Raw genomic sequence first — 14930 nt, 5'->3', positions numbered from 1 at the left:
CACTGGGGTCCTGGTTAGCAGGGTCCCAGTGAAAACAGTGTAAGCACACTGACCTCAGGCAAAAAGTGGGGGTAACCATGCCCGAAAGAGGGGACTTTCTTTCAATTTGTACTAATAACACTGACTTATAAAGGTACTTCACAGCCACCTTACCTTTGGTGATTTACTGTTTACAGTGCCAGAGCAGGGTGGTGCATGGCTCCCAGTCATTTATAGATTCAGACTATTTTTGGAATAAGGGACTCATTCACCAAAAAAATCTAGGTTTGTAAATTTGTCCTAGAATTAATGTTTTTGGATGGGGTAGGGTGTGGTAATAGTGTTTGGGTGGAAGTTACTGAATTTCATAACATTACTCTACAAAATCTACAACATTCAAAGATGTCCAGGCATTTGCAGTTTCTATATTTCAGTCCAACCCACATTTTCCACAAGGAAACAGTGGTCCTTGTGGTAAAATATCCCCCCTAACACATTCAGCTAAATAACATTGTTTGCTTTGCTAACTGGCATTGGATGTACACTCTTGCTTTTTGCAAGTGTAGTTTTATGGTTGCTTCAAAGATATGGTCTACCCGCACAGGTACCAGCTTAGTGTGCTTCCTGGAGCTTGCAGAAACTGTTAGTGTAACACCGCTTTCCTCTCCTTTTCACGTCCTTTACACAGATTTAGGCCCTGATTTAGAGTTTGGCGGAGGGGGCTACTCCATCACAAACGTGACGGATATTCCATCTGCTGTATTACTATCCCACAATAGACTACGGAGATCGTAATGCTGCGGACAGGATATCTGTCATGTTTGTATCAGTCACCTGTCCGCCAAACTCTAAATCATGCCCTTGGTCTTGTGAAAATATCCACTGAGTAGGTTAGTGAGTAAATAACAGCACTTACAAAGCACCAACCACCCCAAATGTGTTTTTATGGGAGTTTTAACATCTATTTTAAAAAAGCGATAGCATTTCAGCTCTTCTTGAAGTCTTTCAAGGTAGAGAAATGTTTAACATAAGATGGTAGTTCATTCTAGGGCTGAAACGGGCAATAGAGGCCCGCACAGATGAGCTTTGTATTTTGCCACCAAAAGTCTGACCTGATGACTACAATGTAGGTAACGGGCATTGACTTACCTTGGTAAAATAGGCATTGGTTTAGGCATTTAAAGGACATTTATAAAATCTGCAATGTTATGCAGTCCTGAATCTGGTGCCACTGCATTGCTCTGTGAGACTCAAAAATATGTTCTCCTGCTTAGAAGAACAATTATATGAAGTGCAACATTCTGTACCCTCTGGAATTTGAGTATAATTGTGGAAAGTCCAGAGTGCTAGTATTATGGTAGCTCAAAAGAAGTTGACAGCCGAACCAATCACTAAGGTCCATTTTTCAAGAATACTAAAGGGATGTATAATTCTGTTAATGCTGTGAAACACCTTTAAGTGACTGCATAAATTTGAGATTTTATAGACGCCGCCGCTTTTAACATAAAGCCCAGAATTTTTAACTGTAGTGGTCCGAGTGAGATCTAGCTGAAAGATATTAGGTATCCCTAAAGATTGTAAAGCTGTTCTGTTGTTGGTAGAAAGGAGGTGGACATTGAGTGTTCATCAACTGAAGAGCAGCAGGATACAGATCAACGCACCTGACCAAACGTCCTGAAATATAAAGAGAATTATTAATCTGTCCTCCGTGTGTGCGCTCAAACCAACACCTGCTGCCAAGTTGTACTCCATTAAAACTAAAGGAAGAATACAATTTAGAACAAAGGTAGTGCACCACCACCAATAATATAGAATGTCCAATTCTTTGATTTATAGTTGTGCAAATCTTCTTTTTATTCTTTTTTTTCCTTTCCTCTCTCTTAACCAGTAATACATGAATTCACAACAGCAACAGTCAACGCGTTTCGTCCTTTCACATAGGACTTCTTCAGGGCTAAACAATTGGCCTCAAATTTGATTAATTTAATTGTTGATCTTAAGTCATTCGTACCTTCAACTCAAGAATCTCTTGTTCCTCCACAGTTTAAGCAATACAGCGATATCGATATGCATGAAATCCGGCAACGATTAAATTAATCAAATTTGAGGCCAGTTGTTTAGCCCTGAAGAAGTTCTATGTGAAAGGACCAAACTCATTGGCTGTTGCTGTTGTGAATTCATGTATTATTGGATAAGAGAGAGGAAAGAAAAAAAGAATAAAAAGAAGGTTTGCAGAACTATAAATCAAAGAATTGGACATTCTATATTATTGGTGGTGGTGCACTACTTTTGTTCTAAAGAGGTGGACATTGAGCTTAAGTGAATGGTAGTTCTGTAATTTTCATAATTTATTCTGAGAATCAGGATTTGAAATTTACAAGCTTAACTTCTGCTTTATGTACACCAAGGGAAAACTTGGGTGAGCAAGGCCCTAGAAGTTACTGCAGACCACGTTGCTTTAAGAATGAATATTCTTGCACAGTCACCCTGCTGTTTGATTTCTGACAGATCCTCTGGTTCTTTCTCGAGGGGTGTTGCTCCATAAGAACAGCAGAATACTGCTTGACTAGAGGTGATCTAAAGTACCGCCACTCCTGTTAGAGGGTGTCTACAGCCTCTTCACACAACTGTGGGTCGATCAATGGTAGTTAGCAGCTGAAATTATAATGAGGTCACATGCCTTTTAGTTGGGCCTATGTAAAATGCACCTGCTGGCCATTTTTCAAGCACCATTGGTTCACCACCCCATAACTGGGGTGGTTCTCGCTCCAGTGCACGTATGTGGTGAGTTGTGATGTGATATCTGGCTGGGTATACATCTGCAGTAGGTTGTGTTCTCCCCAACAATGTAATGACTGCAGCACAGGCTAAGGCAGAAACTCCGTGCTGGCTTGTTAACTTAAGAGTTCCCAAGTAGCCTCCCTTTGCAAGCCCTATCGTGAGCGCAGCATACCCGTATTTCTACGCATGTGCGGTGCTAGAGACCAAAGTACTATTCAAACATATGTAGTACTTTGGCAGGTCTGCGCACTGGGAGTTTTGATTTGCCATATCACCAATACAGTGCTTTGAGGCCTCTATTTTCTTCCTTTGTTAGGAGTAGGAATTCTTAGAGACACCACTCAGGAAGTTTACACTGCTCCCTAGAAATCTATATTTGTTTGAGCAGTTGGTGATTGTCCTCCTCTCCTTTGTGGGGGAAGTCCTGGAAGATGTGCAAAGTAATAGATTTTGAACATGGCAGAGTTTGTTTGGATAAGCTTTGGCTTACTCTTAGTGCTTCCTGAACTAAATATGAACTATCCCTTAAATGGTAAGTTAATTGTATTCTCCTGTACTTTGATAGAAACTCTACAGCGGCAGCTTGGTTGACTAACTTGGACCAGGACAGTCCATGTTGCTGTTATTCCTCCCAACCTCAGAGCCTTCGATCAAGCCAAGGCGATTGGAAGGGTCCTTCTGAGAAGATAGCTGTGCTGTCCTGCAGAGGAGATTTTGGTCCTGTGAGTTTTAGCAAGGATCAACTGAATCAGTTCATGATCAATAATCAAGTGACTCAGTTCAATTCATAATCTTTATTTGGCAAATACTAAAAAAACAGTAGGCCATAAAAGCACATAAATATATATAAATCATCATTCTAACACCAAATACATAGTTAAAAAAAAAAAAAAGAAATAAAAAAAGAAAAGATAAGAGAAGGTTTCTTTTATACTGGTTCTTCTGGAATGCAAACAAGGCTTTTCCTAACTTGTATGGCTTTTATAATGTAAAGTGCCACCCTATGACACTGAACATGGGCTATTTAGGGTTAACAGGAATTCCATTGCCACCAGGTGTGTTCTTATATTGAGTTCATTAAAAAGCGGTTTGCGATAAAAGATTTTAAGATGTTCATAGAACTTACAAAATAAGACAAAATGCAAAGTGCTCTGTTTGCTAACCCGGTCACAGGGGAATTTAACTAGCTCATGCGGGCAATACCTGATTTTTGGGAAATGTTACTAGGTGGTGCACGATACCCAGTCTTAATCTAATTAGGACAAACCGGTGCTGCATGTTAGTAACTTCAGAGAGATAACCACTTGTTTCCAGTGAATAGGACATGTATGTACCAACAGTGGTTTTAGTGGATTTGATGGTCTTTCTATCATCCGCCTTATATTGCACAAGTGTCCTTAATACATTTTTTGGATAATGTCAGCACATTCTCGATTTGAATTTATAGATAAATTAAAAACAGATTTAAAAGTAGAATCAATAAAAGCAAGCCATGGTATACACAGGGCATTGTCCAATTTCATACAGTCTAAAATGAGTTCCTTAGTGAAGGCAGCAACTACCTTAGACCATATCCTGTGCCGTAGAAGCAAGGGTCTCACCTTGAGCACATCTTCCAGGTATTGTAAACCCACCTCCTGATGTGTAATCCAGTTGGAAGCTGAGGTGGGTAAGCATGAAAGGCGTTTTAGGAAACAATTCTCCTCTAGTTGTAAGGGGGTACTTTTTTATATATCCTAACACTCCTGCACCATATGCTATTGTGGAAACAACTCTAGCCCTATAAATATTCAGCATAGTGTCTGTTGGTCGGCTCCCTAGTTTACTGGCATATCGAAAAATAGCACCAGAGTTTCTTCTTAACTTGTTCCTACCCGAACAGATAAGCTATTCCCACCACCCATTGCTTGAGAACAATATACCCAGGTGAGTAAAACAATTAATAGTACTAATCTCTGTATTCTGAATATAGAAACTCCTATATCTCTTTACTTTCTGGCCACATGCCATAGTAAATGTTTTAGATTCATTAATTATCATGCTCCAGATGTCATAAACTGCTTGAAACCGCACATGAGTTTCTGGAGCCCCACTGGTGTCCTGGAAATCAGGACATCATCTGCGTAAAGTAATGCAGGCACAGGGCATCCTGCCACGTACTGGGGATCAGCCTGTATTCCCTGTAAGTGTTTACCTACCCCATTGATAAATAGGGAGAACAGGAACTGTGCAAGGACGCAACCTTGTCGGATACCTCTTCCTATCTTAAAAGGGATGGTACATTCTCCCATTTGGCCAAAGCGAACTTTACATGTTTGATCTCTATATAAAAGGGCCAAGAAATTGATGATACACCTTGGGACACCCATATCTAATAATAATGTAGGCCATAAAAGGGCATATTCCACTAAGTCAAAGGCACTACTGAGATCTGCAAAACAAAGGTATAGTGCACCTTTTTTGCCTTGGCGTACTTCCCTATTATCAGGTCTAGATTAACACATTGCTTGATAGTGCCTAATCCTTTTCTAAAGCCAAACTGAACAGGAGACAGAATGTTACTGTCCAGAGCCCAGTCACTTAATCTTGCCAAAATAACACTACTTAATGTTTTCAAAGGTGAGTTTAGCATTCATATTGCGTCATAATTTTTAGGCTCAGCCTTGTCTCCTTTTTTGTAAATAGGTATGATAATGGAGGTGAACCAAGACACCAGGATATCCCCAGATATGGCCATATTAAACATTCTAGTCAAGATTGGCACCCAAAAAATACTGTTATGTTTAAAGATGTCCACTGGTACCCCATCAGGTCCTGGAGGCTTGCACTCAGCACTAACTAGGACAGCAGAGTAGACCTCATCCCTTGTAATCTGTAAGAAATTGGGAGGCCCCAACTCTAATTGCCTAGTTAGATCAGCTGCCCCAGTCCTTTGCTTAAAAACATCTGAATAGTGGTCCACCCATGCTGCACAGGCTACACTAGATCCCAAACCTGGGGGCACCCATTCAGACATAAAAGGGGCATTTATTGTTTCCCAAAACAATTTAACATTGTTTGTTTCCATCGCCAGGGCTAGTTTTGACCATACCTCTTCCCTCAATTCTTTCTTCCTGTGCTCCTGAACCTTCCTATATTCCACTCATAGTGATTTAATTACCACCGGATCTCTAGGTAATGTCTGAAGGGCTAATTTGAGATTCCCCCTAGCTTTAGTGCAGGCATGGTTGAACAACCCTTTATTATTCTTAGACTGCCTATGTTGTGGATAATGTGTCAGAAAGCCCTGAATATATGCAATAATTATACTAAAACAGCTAATCAGCCATGGGGCTTTGATATCCTCTTGTAGACAATAGCCAATTTCCTGTGGGCACCCTCGTATAACATTCCGCTGAAAGTCTACTGGTTCGATATCTTCCCATTTCCGTCTCACCGCATTTGTTTTTTTTTTTTACCTCAGCCTGATTAGGGATAGTGTAGAACACATCCTTTGGCCGCCAGAAACAGTTGGAAGAATAATCGGATCATGATCACTAAGTTGAGTCAGGCCTGTGTAGGATGTATCACAATCATTTTGTGCATATGAAGACCCAATATGATATGATCTATAACAGATGATGAATTGGCACCTCTGTAGGGTAGGTTGGTATTATCTCACCATTACCACAAAGTTTACATTCCATTAGTGTCAAGTCAAATGTGGACAACGTCAAATTAAGGGCCTCACCGTAATCAATATGGGGAAAATGGTCATAGTAAGCCCACAAGTTTGAGATAGAGGCTGGGAACAAGGCTGCATATTAAAGTCCCCAGCCCACAAAATGATGGGATTAGAGTAATTAGCATGTAAAAATATGTATAAACTTTGGTCCAGGGTGTGAACAACTCTGCAACGGGTAGAGTCAAAAACATTATTGTAATAACTGATTAGGACCACATCAGCCATACTCCTATACTTAAGCCACAACAATTGGAAATAGGGGAACTCCCCAAAAGTATTTTAACCAACACATGAAGTTTATTGGGGATGAGCACCAGGAGCCCCCCCCACCCCCCTAGCCCTCCCAGATTGTGATGGTGTAGCTGGCGGGAAGTGTGAGGTGAGTCCGTGCATATAGACTAGAGGAAACACACCATGTTTCTTGGATGCAGTCCACATCCAATTTACTAATACCTTGCCCCATTCTTCTGTCTCAATTTTATCACGTATGCCTTGAACATTCCATGTTGCAAAATAGTGGCGCCCATTATTATTATCTGTAAACACATTAGCCCCAGTCCCTACCTCTCTTGGAGTGACTGGCTTTTGGGCTACTTCAGTCAATACCCCATCACAGTTGTTAATAATGGCCACAGAGTCCATACCATCTGTGCCCTGTGGGCGTATAGGTGCTTTGTTTGGACTTGTGACCATCATTCGTTTTACAGTTCCCACAATACAGGACCTTGTTGTCTGGCTGTCTATATAGGCCTTGTAAAGTAGTCAGTCATTATCTGCCAGTGAACTCAATGCCTGATATTTATTGCTTATTAGTAACAGGAGGTGTAGTGTAGATTGTCAGTATGTTCAATGCCTAGATGTACCGAGGAGAACCCTGGCTGCACAGGTTGCAAGTGTCTCTAAAATGCACCAAATGGGAGCAATACTGGAGTGTTACTACCTTAGAGGTGTAAAGAAGTCCTAGACAAAATGTCCCTCACGAGACAGGGACTTCTAAAGTTGATAATTATGCAATCACCCCCACGATCTTTTACTAATGGTCCCACCCAGCCTACTGTTAAGATTATCTGATGGGCATTATCTATTTAAAGTAAATTATTTTGGTCTAGCCAGTGCATGGCCTTATCATTCAAGGCCCCCTGGGATTCACTCTGATCAGGCCGTAAAGGAGGGACATTAGCCATGATGGTAACGTAGGGGCTACACTCTGGCAGTAAATTAACAGTAGGAAGATCTTCCCTCAAGTGTGGCTGGACAGACTTGGGTTTCTGCGGGTTCAGAGTGTTACAAGAATGGGGCCAATCGGATGCTTTATTACTTAGAGTAGGTCGTAAGCTATCTGAAATAAGCCCCTGCGGTCTCTTGTTAGATATTGTATGCCACCTACTTGGTTGATCTACTTTGTGGGCCTCCCTTAATTGCCCTTGTGTAGGGGCCGTATATTCAGAGCTAGATACTATGCCTACTCCATCTATTGGTTCTGTGCCCCGTGATATAACTGTGGGGCCTGACTCATTATGTGTAATATTCTGTGCAACAGTAATTTGGGAGTCGGAGGGCACCATAGGTAGAGAGAGCAAGTATTTTCCCCACCTCCCTCTCAGGTTTATCATTAATTGGCCTTAGCAGGTCATCGAGGACAGATATAAAATCATTCTGGCTGTAGGTCCAGTATTTCCAGGCATAATAGAGCCCAGATTGCTATCAGCCCCCCTTCTGCACTGTTTCTTCCTTTTTACAATAGGTGACTGGTTGACTGGTGTAGAGTTTGCACTAAATGAGGACCTAGGCTCTATCTGATTATCACTAGTCCTCATAATCGCTGGTTCAATAATATGGTGAATATCGGGTACTTATTCTGGGGGTATAAGTGATGCCTCTAATTCTTCCCCCAATCCGGCTACCCCCAAAGATAAACGCCTTTCTACTAGGTCAATTTCCTTGGAAATGACTCCCACTGCTCATACTAGAAAATAATCAATTGTGGTACGACAGGGTTCTGTATCTGCCTTCTGTCCTCCCACCTTCCGTTTGCCCATAATTGGGGATGTGTGTTATCGCCTCCTTCAATAAACGGTTTCTAGCTGAGGGGGGCAGACTTCCAGTACGCTTAGTCAACCGGGGCCAGAAACATCCCTACTTTATCACCCATGCTTATTATGGGTTATTTGTAACTTCCAGATAGGGGACTGGGACTATCATCAAGAACATACAAAGGATTTAAAAAAAATAGAAATATAAAAACACAGAACCAAGAGGGCAGGCCCAGCCTTGGTCAGCCGCAGATGGGCGCAGACGGGCCCGCTCTTGGCCCTGTCTTTGCCCAGGTGTGTTCCGTGCAGCGGAAGCCAGAGTCTTAATTTATGCGCCTTGGGCGCAACTGAGCATCGTCGTAGGCAGCTTCCTCCCTCCGGTGTCCCTGAGAGGTGTGGTTCGGACCAGCCTTTCGCCCCCGAATCAGGATGCAGAGAAATGTGTGCAGCGGAAGCACAAATCTTAATTTAATGTGCCTTGGGCGCGACAGAACGTCTTAGGTGGCCTCCTCCCTCCGGTGTCCCTGGGCGGTGTGGTTCGGACCAGCCTTCTGCCCCCGAGTCAGGATGCAGAGTGATGCACGCAGTGGAAGCGCAAGTCTGAATTTATGTGCCTTGGGCATGACAGATCGTCGTAGGCGGTCTCCTCTCTCCGGTGTCCCTGGGAGGTGTGGTTCGGACCAGCCTTCTGCCCCAGAGTCAGGATGCAGAGTGATTCGCACAGTGGAAGCGCGAGTCTGACTTTATGCACCTTCGGCATGACAGATCGTCGTACGGGGCCTCCTCCCTCCGGTGTCCCTGGGAGGTGTGGTTCGGACCAGCCTTCCGCCCCCGAGTCAGGATGCCGAGTGACTCAACTTGTCTTAGCGTCACAAAAGCATGCAGCCTGCTGGTCGTGTTCGGCACAGGACTTCTGCATCATCTGCGTATCAAAGGTGTCCTTGGACCATAGAAGAGTTGCTCTGAGCGGAGAGCCTGGATTGGCCTTTGACCCCCTTTCCACTTACATGATATGAACCTTTATCATCCTTTTTCTAGTTCTAGGTACACAAGTTTTTAGCGTTAACTTAGGTCTTCTGATAGTATTTAATTTGCCTTGGAAAGCCACCCTTATTCTGGAGTCATTTCGTAAAAATGCAGATGCCTTACTTTTCCAGAGTTATCGTGGTTTAAGGTTATAGGAGTGCCCTGACTGTAAATCCCAGTTTCTTTTCAGAACCAATGAGTGCCTAATGAAGCCTAAATTGTCCTCAACATCTCACAATCACTGTATGCCCATTAGCCAAGATTATCTAGGCCCCGGGGCATTGACTTTGGCCCCTTAGCACAAGCATCGTTTGTGGATTAGAACTATAGTCCGCTTCTGAGTAGTGAATTTTTTGGCGTTTAAAACATTTTGGGTCTCTGGAAAGGTTTGGAGATTTTTAGCTGAATTGCATCTCCTTGCATTCAAAGCCACCGTGAAACCAGGTCAAAAGGCAGAATTTAATACCTTTGTGCTTTTTGTCTGTTGACTTTGTCCATTGTGCAAGAATGCAAACCTAAAAGAAATGAGAGGTAGTGGTGAAGCCGACTGCCAACCTTGTCTTCTGCATATGATAACACAGTTCATACACTTACAGTATTTGGATTGCAGTGCGTGCCTCTTGAATACTGTGAAAAGGTCTGGGGTCGCGTTGAGGCTCTAGAACGCGTTGGAATCTTTTGCTTTGTTTCGTAGATAATCATTTTATTAAATAGATGGTTCTGATTGGACGTTGAGTTTATTATTAGTTATTATCATGTCGGACTCAATTCCAAAACATCTGCCTCGTCATGGAGCAAGGCTTGAATGCCCGAGGTAACTACCAATCGAAGAGTCCAGTTTGCCAGCGTAGTAACTACTTGGTGCAACAGTAGTGTAGTGCTGGGCAAGGTCCTGGGGCACCAGTGGTAAGTAAACTTGGTAGCTCAGCAACGAACGAATGCTCCTGGGCCCAGACAAAAGGCCTCTTCTTATGTTCGTAATAGGCTGCTACTTCTATAACATGGTGGGCGAATGAACCCTTGCAGAGCACGTGCTGAAGGCCCTCTTGCATCTAACACGGGTCAGGTTTCTGTGCGTGGTGCACGCGTCTCATTCGCAACACCAGAACTGAATGTGAGATGTGATGACTGCTGTTGCGTGTCTGCTCAGTCACCACTTCCGTTCAGTCAGTCATGATGTTTGATGCCAGTTTCAGGAAATGAGTGTGCGAATTGATGCATCTGTGATAGTGAAGAAGCACTGTTATTACCGCAGTTTGCAGATTCTAGGCAACGTTTTGTAACTGATGGACCGCTATTTCAAATGTTCTCCGAAGACCTCAAAAAAGTATTTCATTAGAGCGTCCTTGGCAAGCACAATCTCCTGTAAATCGATTTAGCAAGTGCGCGCAGATCTTTGTTAATCGATATCTGTTGTAAACAGACAAGCCAAACGGAAAAACACAAAGCATACCCCGGGAAACACTATACAGTGGTCGAATGCCTCAATTATCCAGTGGAAACCTTACTTAAATTAACGAAATTAAACTCTACCAGGATTTCGCAGTAGTTACCAGTTTTGTATCTCTAAACATGCAATTGTATTTGCTTTTTTAAAACAAGGAGCTCCGTATACAAGGAAGTGGTAAATCTACTCTCGGATGCATTTACGCCCATGTGTAGATTTCCCACTCTTTGGAAGTCACAAACTCAAGGAATCCTCATTGAAAGCTTTGTCTCGGGCAGGTTCTATGTGAAGTCCTTAGGTAACGACATTATTTCTTCGCTAAGAACGCATTCCATCTGTACAGAGTTCTCCGTGGTGGAGAATTCCTCACAGGGAGAATAAAAAAAAATTCTAGCTGTCGCGTCAAGAATTTTAGATTCTATTAAGGACACGGAGGCGAGGATTATGCTTCTCTTAACTTTACTGACAAACACAGCAGCCAATAAAAACAATAATTTCAAACTACAAATCCCATGAGCCTTAGCCCACCAATCATGGCTCGATACTGTCCATAAATAGCATGAACTCTATAGTCCTTCCTCTTTCTTTGCGAAAACAGTTCAAACATGCGTTAACTTGCAGAACTCTTTCCAGGTCCCTGTAACAAACTCAAGACGCTGGAGGATGACCGCATTAACGATGATTCGTTGTAGGTTTTCATGAAGTCGTGTTGGATGTTCCTGAGTGAGACAAAACAATCAACTAATATCGGGTATACCATTGGAGGGTACTTAATTCACGTTTTTAAATTATGACAATTAAGCATTACCACATTAATGACATAAAATGACAATTAAGCATTTACCACATTAATGACATAAAATGTACATATTGGGTGGGATAATCCTCGCCTCCGTGTCCTTAATAGAATCTAAAATTCTTGACGCGACAGCTAGAAAAAAAATTCATTCTATGTCATGACCGGAGGCTTCGGATTATGCTAGTTCAAAGTCTATTTACTACTTCCGACACTACATCCACAATGGGTTTGTGATAGAAAACCTTAAAAGTGGAATCGTTTGACCAGTCAGCTGCAGCCATGATGTCTTCCAGTCTGGCTCCTGTCGCAAAGGCTTTGGAGGCCATGGCTCCTGTAACCGAATGAGCCCCAAACACACTTATGTCAATACCAGATTCGGCTAGTAACCATTTGACCCATCGGGCTAAGGTTGCTGCAGTGACTGGGTTGAACGGTTTTTGTAAGGAAATCAACAACTGCCCAGAAACATTCTGTCTGAATTCTCGTGTGACATCCTCATAACTCTTTAAACACTGAACAACACATATTTTCTTATTATGTGGAAAAGATGGATATGAAATACATTTGGATGAAGTTTTCGTACGTCTAGAAATGGAAAAGGATACTCCATTAGGAGTGAATACTCTACCTGATAAATCCAGAGCTTTAACATCTGAGACTCTTCTGCAGGAGAGCAAACATAAAAGCATAGTCAATTTTGCGGATAGTTGTTTGCGAGATAGACCGTCATTATCCGGCCAGTTTCTAAGGAAACGTAAAATAATATTAACATCCCATAAGGAGGTATATTTCGGCTGTGGGGGTTTTACCATACGGATACCTCTAAGCAATTTGCAAATCAAGGGATGTTCTCCTACCAGTTTCCCCTGGATGTGGGGGTGACCTGCCGAAAGAGCTGAGCGACAATTGTTAATTGTCCTATAAGCCAAACCTTGGGAGGCCAACACTGACAAAAAATTGGCTATGACATGAATCTCTGACCCCAGGGGATCCACACTCCTCGTATTGCACCAACGTATCCACTTCCTCCAGGCCTGCTTTTATCTTTTCTGAGTGGAGGGGGCCCAAGATTGGGATAAGAAAAACAATGTTGAGTCCGAAACTCCAGGCACTTGCCATCGTCGCCTGAAAGTCTCCAGGCCATCAGGGTTAACAGTCCCTGTAGAACCAGTGGTGAAAACTGTTCAATGGGTCCGAAAGAAGGTCCACAGACCACGGAATCTTCACCGGAAAGTCGCATGATTGGTTCATTGCGAAAGGGAACCAGGGTTGAGCACTCCACAAGGGGGTCACTAGAATGATTTCCGAGCGTTGGCGACGCACTTGTGCCAGGACGCGAGGAATCATCACAAAAGGAGGGAAGGCATAGAGAAGATCCTTCGGCCATAAGTGCATGAATGCGTCCATCCCCATCGCTTGAGGATCCGGCCTCCAACTGAAGAAACAAGGGGCCTGACTGTTCAATCGGGATGCAAATAAATCTATCTGACATGTCCCCCAACAAAGTTGGAGAGATTGAAAAATGTTCCGTTTGAGCCTCCAATCGCTGCCATCCCGAAGGAAACGAGAGTTCCAATCTGCTGTCGTATTGGTAATGCCCGGAATGTATTCCGCTACTACCGAAATCTTCTGATTGAGGCAAAGGTGGCAGAATTCCTTCGCTATCTCCGCTAGGAGGCGAGATCTGGTCCCTCCTAGGCGATTGATGTATCTGACTGCGGCGACATTGTCCATCCGCAGGAGAATGCAGCAATGAGCCCAGCGGGGTTCAAGGATTTGATGGCAAACGATCCTGCCAGGAGTTCCAGGCAGTTGATGTGGTAAGATAGTTCCCCCGGGGACCAACGGCCCCCTGTCTCCACCTGGCCGCAACGTGCCCCCCAGCCCCAACGGCTGGCATCCGATTCGATCACTACATCCAGATTGGAAGGAAAAATCGCTCTGCCATTCCATGCATCCATGTGGTCTAGCCACCATGATATCTCTGTCTTGGCTTCCTCCGAAAGGGGAATTAACTCTGAATATTGAAGACCTTTTTGAAGGTGAAGAATCTTCAATCTCTGAAGGGCTCTGTAGTGCAGGGGCCCCGGGAAAATTGCCTGAATGGATGAGGCTAATAGGCCGACGAGTGTCCTCAACTATATAGTCGGAGAGGCAAGCGCTCTCCTCAATTCTTTCTTGATCAGATTCCGTTTGTTGATCAGGAGAATTAGTAAGGATGTTACAGAGTCTATCTGAAACCCCAGAAAATCCATACTCTGTGAAGGGGTCAGGTTGGATTTCTCGGAGTTTAAGATAAACCCGAGGTCCTGGAGTAACTTTATTGTCCAATTGAGATGAGTCCGCACCAGATCTTTGTCATGGGCCATGATGAGAATATCGTCCAGGTAAATAATTAGGCGCACTCCTTGTTCTCTTAAGTATTGCACCACTGGGCGAAGGAGTTTGGTGAAGCACCAGGGCGCTGAGGAGAGGCTGAAGGGAAGCACCTTGAATTCGAACCACTGGGATTCCCATTGGAATTGTAGGAAACGTCTGTGAGGTGCGAAGATTGGGACTGAGAGGTAGGCGTCTTTGAGGTCTAGCCGTACCATCCAGTCTTTGTCTCTGAAAAGGTGGATGCCCTCCATCTTGAAATGGCGGTACACCATCCAGGAATTGAAATGCTTTAGGTTTAGGACCAGTCTGGATCCGCCGCCCTTCTTTTGTACCAAGAAGATATAGTGCTGGCGAAACCTCAAGGGTGAGGCGAGGATTCCACCACTGCCCCTTTTTGAATGAGAGAGAGAATCTCCTCTTTTATGAATTTGCGATCTGCGAGGGAAAAAAGGAGAGGCATAGGAGGACTCGTTTGTTTTGGGGGGGCGTAAAACTCTAGCTGAAAGCCCTGAACTGATTGAAGAACCCAAGGATCCTGAGTAATAGATTCCCAAGCCGGGAGAAACAATTGAATCCTGCCCCCCAATATGACTTCTGAGGGATGAATAATTCTCACCTGAGTTTGTGCTGTCCTGAATGGAGTTACCTCCACGATATCCTCTGGAGTTTCTACCTCGCCCCCTGTAGCCATTGGGGTAGAAGTTGCCTTGGTTTGAGTAGTTTCCTCTGTTACCCTGGGAGGCGTATCTGGGGGCCTGGTAT

The 14930-nt window shown here is 43.6% G+C and overlaps 1 protein-coding gene across 1 annotated transcript in view; it reads left to right on the top strand.

The window, feature by feature from the left end:
• The window catches only part of EIF2A (eukaryotic translation initiation factor 2A), a 161887-nt gene that overhangs the window by 76941 nt on the left and 70016 nt on the right, over positions 1-14930 (top strand). The gene's annotated exons all lie outside the window — the stretch shown is intronic.

The sequence above is a fragment of the Pleurodeles waltl genome, chromosome 11, assembly GCF_031143425.1.
Source record: "Pleurodeles waltl isolate 20211129_DDA chromosome 11, aPleWal1.hap1.20221129, whole genome shotgun sequence".
Classification (NCBI taxonomy): domain Eukaryota; kingdom Metazoa; phylum Chordata; class Amphibia; order Caudata; family Salamandridae; genus Pleurodeles; species Pleurodeles waltl.
This window is presented reverse-complemented; position numbering and strand designations above follow the sequence as displayed.